The 12,515-nt window shown below is 31.4% G+C and overlaps 1 long non-coding RNA gene across 1 annotated transcript in view; it reads left to right on the forward strand.

Annotated features, from left to right (window-relative positions):
• LOC123653679 overlaps positions 1–12,515 on the forward strand; it is a 16,759-nt gene continuing 4,244 nt past the window's right edge. Inside the window, exons 1-2 of the long non-coding RNA XR_006743140.1 lie at positions 1–226; positions 3,754–3,755. This is a non-coding gene — a long non-coding RNA (uncharacterized LOC123653679). The remainder of the gene's footprint in view (positions 227–3,753; positions 3,756–12,515) is intronic.

Genomic DNA, 12,515 nt, shown 5'->3' on the forward strand with positions numbered 1-12,515 from the left:
GGAACGTCTCACATCTTGCGTTGCAACTCTTGGTTCACATCGTGTGGTCCGCACTTAATTTATCGGTCATCGGTGTGAAGTGTTTATAAACTGTGAGTGCAATAGACAATCAGTGGTGTGACAGAACGTTAGCTATATAAGACAGTGATTTGACATTTAAAACTCTCTTTCCCATACTTCTTCTCGTCGTGCGAAGTGTTTGCTAAACAATGTAATTTGTAATACAGTAATCTATTCTCTTCCATCTTTCATTTTCTCCAACTCTTCAAACAACTATAATAAAATACAAGCAACAAGCAAATAACGAAACAACAACTATAATGATTCAAAAAAATTTTGTACAAATATTCGTTTTATCTCAGATAAATACATTTGAATAATATTGATAATTAGATTCATAATTTCGTAACTAAAAATTTTGAAGAAATAATACAAAAAAATTAGAAAGTACTTTTTTGAGCCGAAAATATTTACTAAGAAGTGATTTTCTAAACAGCATTCTTCAAGGTGTATAACCCATGATGAATATAATTGCGTGGGGAATTATAACTATTTTATTTTTATTGACTAGTCCGTTGGCGCAGTTTGTGGTGACCCTGCTCTCTGCTCCAGGGGTTTTGGGTTCGATTCCCACCCTGAGTCTGGGTATAATATATATATTTATATATGTATTATTTATATGTATGTTTATCAAAAAAATGTAGTTATACCAGTCGGCTGTTACCACAAGCATTAATTTGCTTACTATAGGAACAGATGACCGTGTGTGTATGTCGTAAATATTTATTAATTTATTAAAAGTATAAACCTCTCACTTAAATTTTAGCGCAAAATCTTAATCCTTAAATTCGTAACGGTTGCAATCGAAATAAAATCGACGCAATTTCATTTGTGCTAATGGTCTTGCCTTCAGCTGCGCTTTATTTGATACGTTGACAATGGACAATGTTAATAAGTCAACTCAAACATAATATATTTAGTACCTAGGTGATCGAGCTTAGCTCGGTATTTTTAGTAAATCATGTTTTTGGAATTCATATTTAAATACGAATTACATATTGATAAAATATGAATAATAATTTCCGATTTTACCGACATAATACTAAAATATATTCAAATAAAAAATCATGAGTGCAATTAGAAAAAAAAGGAAAAATATAATCGATCTGGAGTCATGGCGATTTGAACCGTGGTCTTCTCGGTCGATCTCGATCGACCGATTTCCTGCCTTAGCTATTACAACTTTATTGACAATTGTGAAATTTACCTTCGTATTCTAACGATGCTGTAACAATTTTTTTATTGCTTAAAAACAGGGATAAAACGACATTTTCTAAAAATGAATCCTAGCTATATCGATTTATCGCCCCCGAAATCCACTGCATGCTAAATTTCATGAAAATCGAATGATTTTATATATATAAAATCTAAATCTCGGAAACGGCTCCAATAATAACACATACAAGAATTGCTCGTTTAATAGTATTAGATACTTATTTAAAAATTTCATTAAAGATGACGTCCCTATGTCGTCCTACGATTATTATTATTATTTTTTTAATTTAATAACGCTATTAAATTCTTCATACGTATAGTTGAGTTTTTCACAAAAAAATTAATGTGCTATGATGTATAAATAATTATTTCTTAAGTTGTGAATTGTAAATAAAAAATCTTCAGTTTAACTTCAGTGAAAATACATTTAAAGATGTGTTGCCACGTAAAAATCACGACATCTGAGAGCTTCAATGTTTTATGAACGCGTACGAATGTTACATCACTTAACTCCGTAACAACTGAAGGGAAGTAAATACAGAATAACAGCCGTCGACAGTTGTAAACCGTTCCGATATAAAGGCGATACCGAACAGCGCGTTAAACTGAAAATATATACAATTTTATCCCTTGTGTAGGGATAGCATGTTTATTGATGTGATAAGGACGACTCCACTTTTGTTTATACGATTGTTTTAAATCAAATTTTGCCTGTAGCTTAATTTGGAAAATGAGTTATTGATTTGACATTATGACACTTGCTACTTCTATTGTTTTTATACAGGACAATATAATAGGAATGAAAGATTTGATTATTTTTTCGACAAATACTAAAACAATTGAACCGATTTCAATAACATATGGCCAAAGAACATTTTACGGATTATCACGCATTAACCTTTCAAATTTTATACTGCCAGTTCTATCACCTTGATCCAGTTCATTTCATCTATCACTAAAAGCTCTAACACAAAGTGGTCTACTTACCATCTCTTAGTAAATGAGCCCAGGAACTACATATCAGAATTCCTCCTTGCTTTTTGACTACGAGTATACGAGTCCTAATGAGATCTAAATTTGACCCTTTCCCACGAAACGCTTGTAACACGACCTGCTAATTCGTAAAATATTCCCTTGGCATCTGTTTCCTGCCACAGCCTAGCTACCTTCAAACTAAAAACAAATAAACATTACAGTTATTCACAGGGGTTCAATAAGCACTCAGGCAATTTGTTTGATCCCTTACGTTTCCATAGAAAATGCTGTTAGAACACTGCATCGTATGAAGCTTAATGTAGGTTTTGTCTTATTCTTCGTAAGATTTTTACTGAAGTATATCTAAAGCTATGATTTCTTCGATGAACGGTTAATTTTTATTTTTTATTGTAATAACAAGTAACAAATTACATAATGTATAATTGTGTTTGCTCGCAAACGAAAAAAAACCGACTTCAATTACATCGAAAAGTAATACAACGTAAGTAGACGAAAAAAATTAATAAATGCACTAGTCACCATTACGATTTTCGAATCACCATAATGCCATATCCTAGTTTCCTTATCATGGTACCACACTTGGGATATTTCCTTTCCAACAAAAAAGAATTTTAAATTATACGTATATATATATATATATATATATATATATATATATATATATATATATATACGGTCGAATTGAGTAACCTCTTCCTTTTTCGAAGTCGGTTAAAAAATATAGAAAATGTTGTACTATAACTACTGAATTTATTAAGCCACATCTACAAAATCTATTGCACAAAGAATATGCCAGACTAGCCAACGTATCATTATAAGTGCGCGCTTAAAATTAATTTTAATTCTAGTTTGAATAAAGGTCCCGCTTACGTTAAATTGTTGGTTACATTATACCAAAATGGCTTTAAAACGGCAGTACGCTTAACAGACATAAAGGCAGACTTTATAATGAGACCGTACACTTTTACTGCACTGCATCCCGTTACGAGATTAGGGCGTTATGGGTGATTATTTCAACGTTTTAAAACATTACTTTTTAAAACCTTAAATGAAATACAACATTTTTCCCTGATTTAATTCTAGATTACAGGTTTATTGCTCTGAATCTCTAAATAGTCCTAGTTCTCTATTATGAACGCTTGTGTGATAAAATCTTAACAATACAGATTTAAAAAAATATTTAATAATCTAAATTGTGTGTGTATAATTATATTGTGAATTAAGAATGTTTCTTAGATAAAACCAGAAATCAGATTCAAAAATTATATCATTTTCACTTTAAAAGTTTATTAGTTAGTGCTAAATATTAACTTTTAATAAATTACTTGCTGACCCCGCAAACGTTGTTTTGCCATATATCTTATTAACCCCCTTAACCCCCCCCCCCCCTATTACTTAGTGGTATGAAAAATAGAGTTGGCCGATTCTCAGACCTACCAATGCATACAAAATTCTATAAAAATCGATCCACCCGTTTCGGAGGAGTATAGACTAACATTGTGACACGAGAATTTTATAACATTAGTGTATTTTTGTGACGCTTTATTTTAATGATAATCATTATGCTTATCTCTATCACACACGGTGAGAAATCAATTGCAACTTAAAGCCAAGAAGCTATCCTTTAAAGTCCCAATCACGCTTTACAGGTACCTCGACGGGACAGGGCAATTTTTTTTTTTGTTTGTTGTTTAAACGCGCTACGCTCAGGAATTACTGGTTCGAATTGAAATTATCTTTTTATGTTTGATAGTCAGTCCATTTACCGAAGAAATCTACAGCTTTTCCCCCTTAATTGACCCGTGTAAAACTTCTAAAATATATAGCTTTTTGTCCCATTATTGCGCGTTTATTTCTTCTTTTTGACGATCACTCACTCATAAATATTTACGTCCTTGTGATATAACCTTCCACTTCATCCGGTGTTAAACTATCGATAAAGTCAACTACAAACCGTTTATTCGGTTTTGTAAATATGAAGCCGCAGCGTGTTTTCTGGAATGTGAAATAATTATTTACGTAAGCTACTTTATTTATTTTCCTTTTATTCAATATATTTCCTTATGATTACATTTTTAAATATATTTATAAAAAAACAAATAAAAATATTTAAAAATATAAAAATAGTAGCCCTCCGATGCCAAGATAAAGCCCCGGGCCGCCGATAGTTAAAGTTCCAAGCTGAGGAACCTTCTCACAATGCGGTGCGCTGCAAGCAACACTGCCGTTTGAATCCGACCATTGATCCAACAGTCAAGTAAGAGTTTCTTAAGGTGTTGATCAAACTGTTCGCTAATAGACCATTGACCGATACAACAAAATTTTTCTTTTTTTATTATTATTCATAATTTTATTTATGGTTAAAATGATAAACAATTATTTTTTAACCGTATTTGTAATATTTAAAGCACAACACTTTATTATGCTTCAATTTTATTATGCGCTGCACTGAGTTCCACTTATTTATTCCTGACATACCTACAAAGGAAAACCTGTCTTAACAAAACATTTTAAGCCGGTAACTTAATTATTTCTATTAGCACATATCATGTAAAATAGTCAAAAAATATCATTTATATTCTTTTTTCAAAATCAGCCAGCATAATTTACAATAAACATTTACTTAAAAGAATTATAGTGGGACTCCAAAAGATATCAAAGATATCAAACAAGTGAGTTTTAACTAAAATTCGCCCTTATTTATTTATTTTGTAATAATTTGAAAGCGAAAATTGCTTTGAAATCCTTACAATATTTAAGTAAATTTTGCGTAGAAGTTCATAGCACAAAAAAATAATATCAAATTCAAAACATAAGCAAACTAAAACTCGAGTTTATTAAAATCAGCCATAATATTTTATATAATACATTTAGCGCCATCATTAGAAAGCCTTTGAAAGATAATAAACAGTAGTATCAATAAAAGTTTCAGGTTAAAGTTTCAGAGGTATCAAAGCCAAAACATTAGTTTCAAATTAATTTTAGATATTAAATGGTTGACATTTTGATTAATTCATCTTTGAAATGGAGTCAACATCAAATATCCATTTCACAAGGAGCTATTTATATATAAACTGGATAAGTTTTTTGAAATCGCTAAACAAGGTGAAATATGAAATATTATACATAGGTTTTTTCTTAATTTAAAATTTACAATCTTTTACAAAAATGTTCACCTGAATTTCAACTCTTACACACTAATATTTACTAAAGTGTACTATTAACTTATTGATTACTGTAACTTATTGACTTTTTTTTTTTTTTTATCAGCTCAAACAAATTTAAATCATCTTAGGGTACGGCCAAATATCTACCATGTGTATTTTATGTGTCTCGTTTCGATAACTTAAGCTTGATCGTTTCGTATCATTCAGGATAAATAATTTTATAAACGTAAATAATATATATATATAATTGTGTTTGCTCGAAAACGAAAAAAAAACCGACTTCAATTACATCGACGAGTAATACAACGTAGATCGACGATAAAATAGTCAAGTAACTACGCGTTATCAAAGATTACTCAAAAAGTAGTTATCAGATCTCAATAAAATTTTTATGTGACCACATGACAAACATCAGCTTTCGATTAAATTAAAAATTATTAAAATCGGTACACCCAGTAAAAAGTAATTGCGGATTCTCCGCTGTTTAGTAACGGTCTTTATTCCAAATAAAAGTTATTTTTAAATTAAACGAAAAAAAAAAATATGTAGAAAATAATTATTCACATTAGATGTTAGTATATAATAGAATTAAGTTTTAATATCACAATATTGTACGAATAAAATTGCAAACAATTTTTCAAGGAGCATAATATTCAACTACAATGTTAAATCTGTTCGTGGGATTAATTTTATTACTTCTCGTTCGACTTACCTTTACTTTTACTAGGTTGCGTATTCTGAACCAATATAGTGGTGTAATACTAGAATTGCTCTTGTGTATATTATTAAGAGTCAAGCCGTTTTGACAAAAGCCCAAATTAGAACTCACTGTGATTTCTTAAATAATTAAACTGAACATGATATATGACGTACAAATATATATCACAAACGATTTAACGATTTCCAGGAAATAAATTTAAACTTTATAAAAATGTTAAGAACTAGGGCATATTATATAGCATGTATATAATTGGGTTTAAGTGATTTCGCCGAATATCATCCAAGAGATGGCTAATAGTATGAAAATTTATAAAGAAAAAAATTTAAAGTGATATTTTTTGCCGATCCTTTTTGTAGAAATTAAATTCCGAAACCGTGGTAAATTTATATCAACCATCATTAATTTATCAAAGACTAATATAATTATAATTTGTATTCAAAAGTTATTTTGAAGTCTACTTGAATAAAAAAGTGTTTGGTTCGAATTGATTACAATCCTTAAAACGGCTCAATATTTAGTTCTTAAGTTGTGAATTGTAAATATGTATAATGTTTAATAAACTATTCTTATCACAATAATCGGCTTACAAACTCACTTAGAAGCTTGACTTGAAAAAACGGCCTGGATTTTAAATCTTCGTAATAACAATGTCATATTTGTTTTAATCTAACAACTAGCTGACCCGGTGTACGTTTTGTCTTGCGAACTGTCAAACGCGTGAAGTTTTTTATATAAATTTAACGGTTTATGCATTACGTTTTTAGTATTTTTTTAATGTTGTATAGCTTTTTAAATTTATTGTTCTATAAGAAACTTTTTATTTAATATTATAAAACTACTAATGAAAAGACCTGGCCAAATCGATTCATCCGTTTTCAAGTTCAGCGCTTAGCAATGTATTTAACGTTTTTTCGTTTCTATTTACATAGACAGCAATTTGCGAGAGCAGAGCTGAGTGTTCACATGTGGGTGCAATGTAGCAGGTTGGCTTATGAAGGATTTATCGATGTGTTTCTGCCGGTCATCGCTTGATCGCCGCAAAACAAGCAAATCCATCAACACGTTGCGCTTTCATCGATTACACAGAGCTACTAAACTAGAATGCTACAAAATTAGCTTCTAAGTTTTATATATATAATGAATTCATGTGACTATCGGATCGTATTTTATCAATAATTATACATCAAAATACAAAATATTTAAAGTAGATATAAAAGTATCTATACTTATGATAAAACTGATATAGATTCAGTTCTGTACAATTTGGACATTTAGAAAAATCTTTTTGGAGGAATCCAAAAAGCAACCTTTTTTTGCACTTGTTTCTTATTTATTCCGTGTCTGAATGATTCTTGGTCGTGCATCGCGCCAAAACTATGGGGTGAATTTGAAGGAACCCTATTTGAGCTAGAACAATGGGTCCTATCTTTCTCTCTATCCCTACTTTTTGCCTATATAAATATTATACAAATTCAACACGGTTCCTTACTCAAAAGAGGTCGTAAGTATTTTTATAAAGCCGAAATTCGTATCCTATTTGGGGAATAATATTAATTACTCATGGCTAACTATAATTCATAATTTAAGTTTTAAAATAACGATTGAAACTTGTTTGAATACAGTTATTTTTTTAGTGTTGATTTGATTTGACTAAAATTTTGGATGTATGACATCCAATAATATTTAGTTTCATACATCTATGAGTTCACTTAAGAGATCGTACTCGTAAATGGAATGCTTCTGGTTGAACTAACCACATTGTTGTTTCCCTAGAACAGTGCAAACATCGCATGTACTCTACATCCATAAAAGAAAATTTAAAAATACTAAACTTCAGAACTAAATTACTGTGCACGAGGAGGAGAAAGAACATCGCTCATCGCTTAATGATGTAATATTTTGTAGTATGTTTGTGTATTAAAAAAACGCGTAAGTAATAAAAGTACGCCGCATATTATTTATATAAAAACTTATTTCAACTTTTTATGTTTATGGCCAATAAACAAGTTTTCTTTGTTTTTTATAACAATATAATGGAATAAGAGACAATTAGGGAGCCAATTCTATAGTCTGTATGTTTCTGTGCGTGTAAAGCCATCTTTATGTTCTTTGGAAGCTCCTAAATTAAAAAAAAATCGATAAAACGTACATCGTTGGATTGTTTAGGTTAACTTGGATTGGTTAGTCTTGACAACTTAAGTGTTACTTTTAAATTAAATGCTTAAGAAAAAAAAACTGTATGCTATAGTACATGTTTTATATATACATGACCCTGCTTCGCGTAGCGCGTATTGAAACATTTTAAAAATAAAGCGAGCTATTTGCTATACAAATGGCGCCATTCACGAAATGGTTTGCTATATGTATGCAAAACTACGGGAATCAAAGTTACATGACTATTCTATATCACCTTATAGTATGGTATTTTTACATTAGAAACTTTATATTAAAATCCATCTAATCTTGCAAATAAATATTGATTACAATGGACAATGGCTTGTAAGTTTTCCACAGCTGGGCAAAGTACTTTATCTATATTCAATGGCTTTAGAAATTATAAAAATGCTTATATGTACTTTTAAATACAGTGAACTCCCAGTGTTTACTGTATTTCGAATTTGGTCAAGAATCAATTGAATATCAACATTTAAGCGTCTCACTGCAAAACAAAGGCCTTCCGCTGTGTTTAATTTATCCGTGTATGTTTTAAGATATTTATTATTATTATGATTTAATTAATTATGTAAAAAAATTCACACAAAAATAAAGGACAAAAATTTTTTGGTAGTACTTAACTATAAAAATTGTTTAATAAATAATTGTTTAATAAAAAAATGAGAGAGCAATATACTTAAGTTCAAGTGACGTAAAGATAGATGATTATTTTTAGCAGAGCCCCTGGCGCCATACACGGGGGACGGCCAAATCAACCACAATTTTTTTCAATTGACAAAAAAAAATCAAATCGTGTCCGCAATATAACACATAAAAATATAGTAGAACTATCTGACCCAGCCACGCGTTGCTGTAGCTCAGTAAATATAATAGATTGAATGAATTTTTTACTAATTCTTTTAATACAATCAAATTCATATTTTCTAAATTCGTGATATGATTGGTCAAATATATTATAAGCGTGAAAATATATGTAAATTCTATATTCCAACGCGCCATCTATAATCATATGAAAATAGAAATGTGCCGCCATCTACCGGATATCTGTGCAACTTAGATGTCAAACCGACATCTATTAGGATTTTATAGAACTAACCAATACACACTAAAGTCGTATAATAAACATTTAATTTGCAATAACAAATATTGATATCAATAATCGAAATAAAAACTACCCTATCTCCCAAGTTGGACCAAATTACTGATGCTTACAAAATTTCATAAAAATTAGCTCAGTAGTTTCGGAGTTTATTACTAACATACATCTTATCACGAAATTTTTATATATAGATTGAGAACCTCCTCTTTTATTGAAGTTAGTTAATAAACATAATGATAATTATGTTTATTACATCTCTTCTCTCTGTCATTTGTACGCAGATGATCTTCAAATCTACTCACAATCTCATCTCAGTGAAATCTCGCAATGTATAAATTTGTTGAATAAAGATCTTACATCTATTCAACGATGGAGTAAGTCTTATGGTTTAAGGGTTAATCCTATAAAAACGCAGGTTATTGTCGTCGGCAGTCAGAAGTTGATTTCCCGTATCAACTGGACGCAATTACCGCCATTAATAATTGATGGGGTTTGTTTACCGATAAGTGATAAGGTTAAAAATTTGGGAGTTACTTTTGATAAATATATTTCTTGGATTCCTCATGTTAATGAAGTAAGTAGGAAATTGTTTGCCTCGATGAAATTGCTAAAAAGGCTACGTAACTTTCTCCCTATTTCCACTAAAATAAAGATAGCGCAATCCCTTCTGCTTCCCATTCTTGATTACGCCGATACGTGCTTTATTAATCTAAATGAGGAACAAGTAAATAAACTTGAGCGCCTACAAAACCTCTGTATTCGATTTATATTTGGACTTCGCAAATATGACCACGTTTCTGAATTTCGAAAAAAACTCAAGTGGCTTCCTATACGACTTCGCAGGAATACTCACATATTGACCCTTCTTTATACTATCCTCTTCAATCCTTCTGCTCCGCACTATTTAAAAAATCGATTTGAGTTTCTCAGTAATTCTCACGAACGGCCTCTCCGTTCGAAAGAAAGTCGGATATTGAAGATCCCTCCACATTCTACATCCTTTTATTCTAAATCTTTTACTGTGGAAGCTTGTCGTCTTTGGAACTCATTGCCACTGTCTATAAAGAATGCTCAAACATTAGAGACATTTAAAAAACTCACAAAAGAAATGTATTTATCGTCTTAATGTATGTCAAGCAATTTTATTTCAATGAGTACTTTATGCTATGATGTTTTGTCTGTCATTTAAAATTTATCAGGTTTTTTTTTTTTTACTATTATTGATATATATGTATTTGTGTATGTGTATGTATGTATATATGTATATGTATATATCTGAATGTATGTAAGTATTATGTATATGTAAGTAAATGTATTTGGTGTACATGTACGTTTGTGACTATGTTCATATGTATGTTACATAACATTTTTGCGCCCCATCCCATACTTCTTATTTAGCCCTCTGCCCAAAGGTTGCCTGGAAGAGATCGCTGTATTAGCGATAAGGCCGCCTGTTGCAGCTGATGCAAATTTTATTTTTATATTTCATTTGTTATGCTGTTAAAACCTTGTATTAGTGTGCGAAAGTGTAAATAAATAAATAAATAATTGTGCTTGCAATGAGTGTCGATCAATCTAGTAAAAAAATTAAACAAGTTGGAAGGGGTAACAAATATTCGGTGAGCACAGGGCGGCGAAAAACCACGTTACGCCACTGTTTAGCTAAGATATATGATTGGACAACAAATGTGAGATTTAAGGGAATTATTGCATATTCAACACATATATAATGTATATTAGTTTAGCTTAACTTAGCAAGAAAACATAATAAATAAATTTGCGGATTTTGGAGCAAATGCTGACATGTGCATGTCAACCTGCGCAGAAAATTTTCAAATCTTTGTAATTAAAAAAAAATCAACAATGAGAAAAAATCACGTTCAATACATAAAGCCTCAAAGCTATCTGCGGGTGATGACGCATGAGGTGTGAACTACACGCGCGACTGCGCTCGTCTATTTTCCGCCACATGCATCAGAAATGCATCATAAGCGTAATATATTGCCATATGAAACCTATAAACAAACATCAAATTAATTTGTCTATTAATTTGAGTATTTTTTTTTTTACGTCACTAGGTCGGCAAACAAGCGTACGGCTCACCTAATGGTAAGCGATTACCGTAGCTTATAGACACCTGCAACACCAGAAGCATCGCAAGCGCGTTGCCGACCCAATCCCCAATCCCCCCAAGAGCTCTGGTCACCTTACTCACCAACAGGAACACAATACTGCTTGAAAACAGTATTATTTAGCTGTGATCTTCTGTAAGGTCGAGGTACTACCCCAGTCGGGCTGCTCCATATTTTGAGCAGGAAATTCCTGCTGTGCCCTACCTCAGTTATTTATTTTATTTTTATTGGAGTTTACTTCTTAAGAAGCTATATAAAGCACGTGGTATGAAAAAAACATAGGGAGTGATATTGTATGAAACAACGGAATAGCGACGCTGATAGTGACGCTTTAAAGCGCTTTTAACTGTAGCAAGATAAGTGACACTAGGATCGTCTCGATACGAATGGCAAGCGTCACTTTTTTTATTTATTTTTTTATAATTTGATTCGTATTATACTAAAACGTAACTCCAGTAACTCCGTAAACTCCAGTCGCATGTCGGAGTAACACTTTTCGAAATTGATTTTCTAACTGTCTGCTGGTTCATAGCAACACAATTACGTCATATATCTTTTTCTATTAATGAAAAGAAAACAAGAAATGAATTTGCCAAGTTTGTCTAGTATGTGATGACAAAATACACATCCCATAAAAAGAGATTGCGGATTAAGATCTCCTCTCATAACGAGTGTTTGTATAAGTCATACAAAAGTCGGTCGTAGACGGCTTTTTTATATTGTGTGTTTCCTGACTACTTGGATTCAAGCAAAATTTAAAAATCAGTTACTTAATTTTGTCTATGAATTTAATTATTACAACGTTTGACGTATGAGTTATGACGACGCGTTGGCGCAATGGCCACAGCACTGGTTTGCGGCTGTTGTGCTGGCAGTTGCGGGTTCGATCCCCGCATATGATAAGCATTTGTATTGGCCATACAAATGTTAGCCGTGGTCTAGGTGTTTGT

Source organism: Melitaea cinxia, chromosome 5, assembly GCF_905220565.1.
Source record: "Melitaea cinxia chromosome 5, ilMelCinx1.1, whole genome shotgun sequence".
Classification (NCBI taxonomy): domain Eukaryota; kingdom Metazoa; phylum Arthropoda; class Insecta; order Lepidoptera; family Nymphalidae; genus Melitaea; species Melitaea cinxia.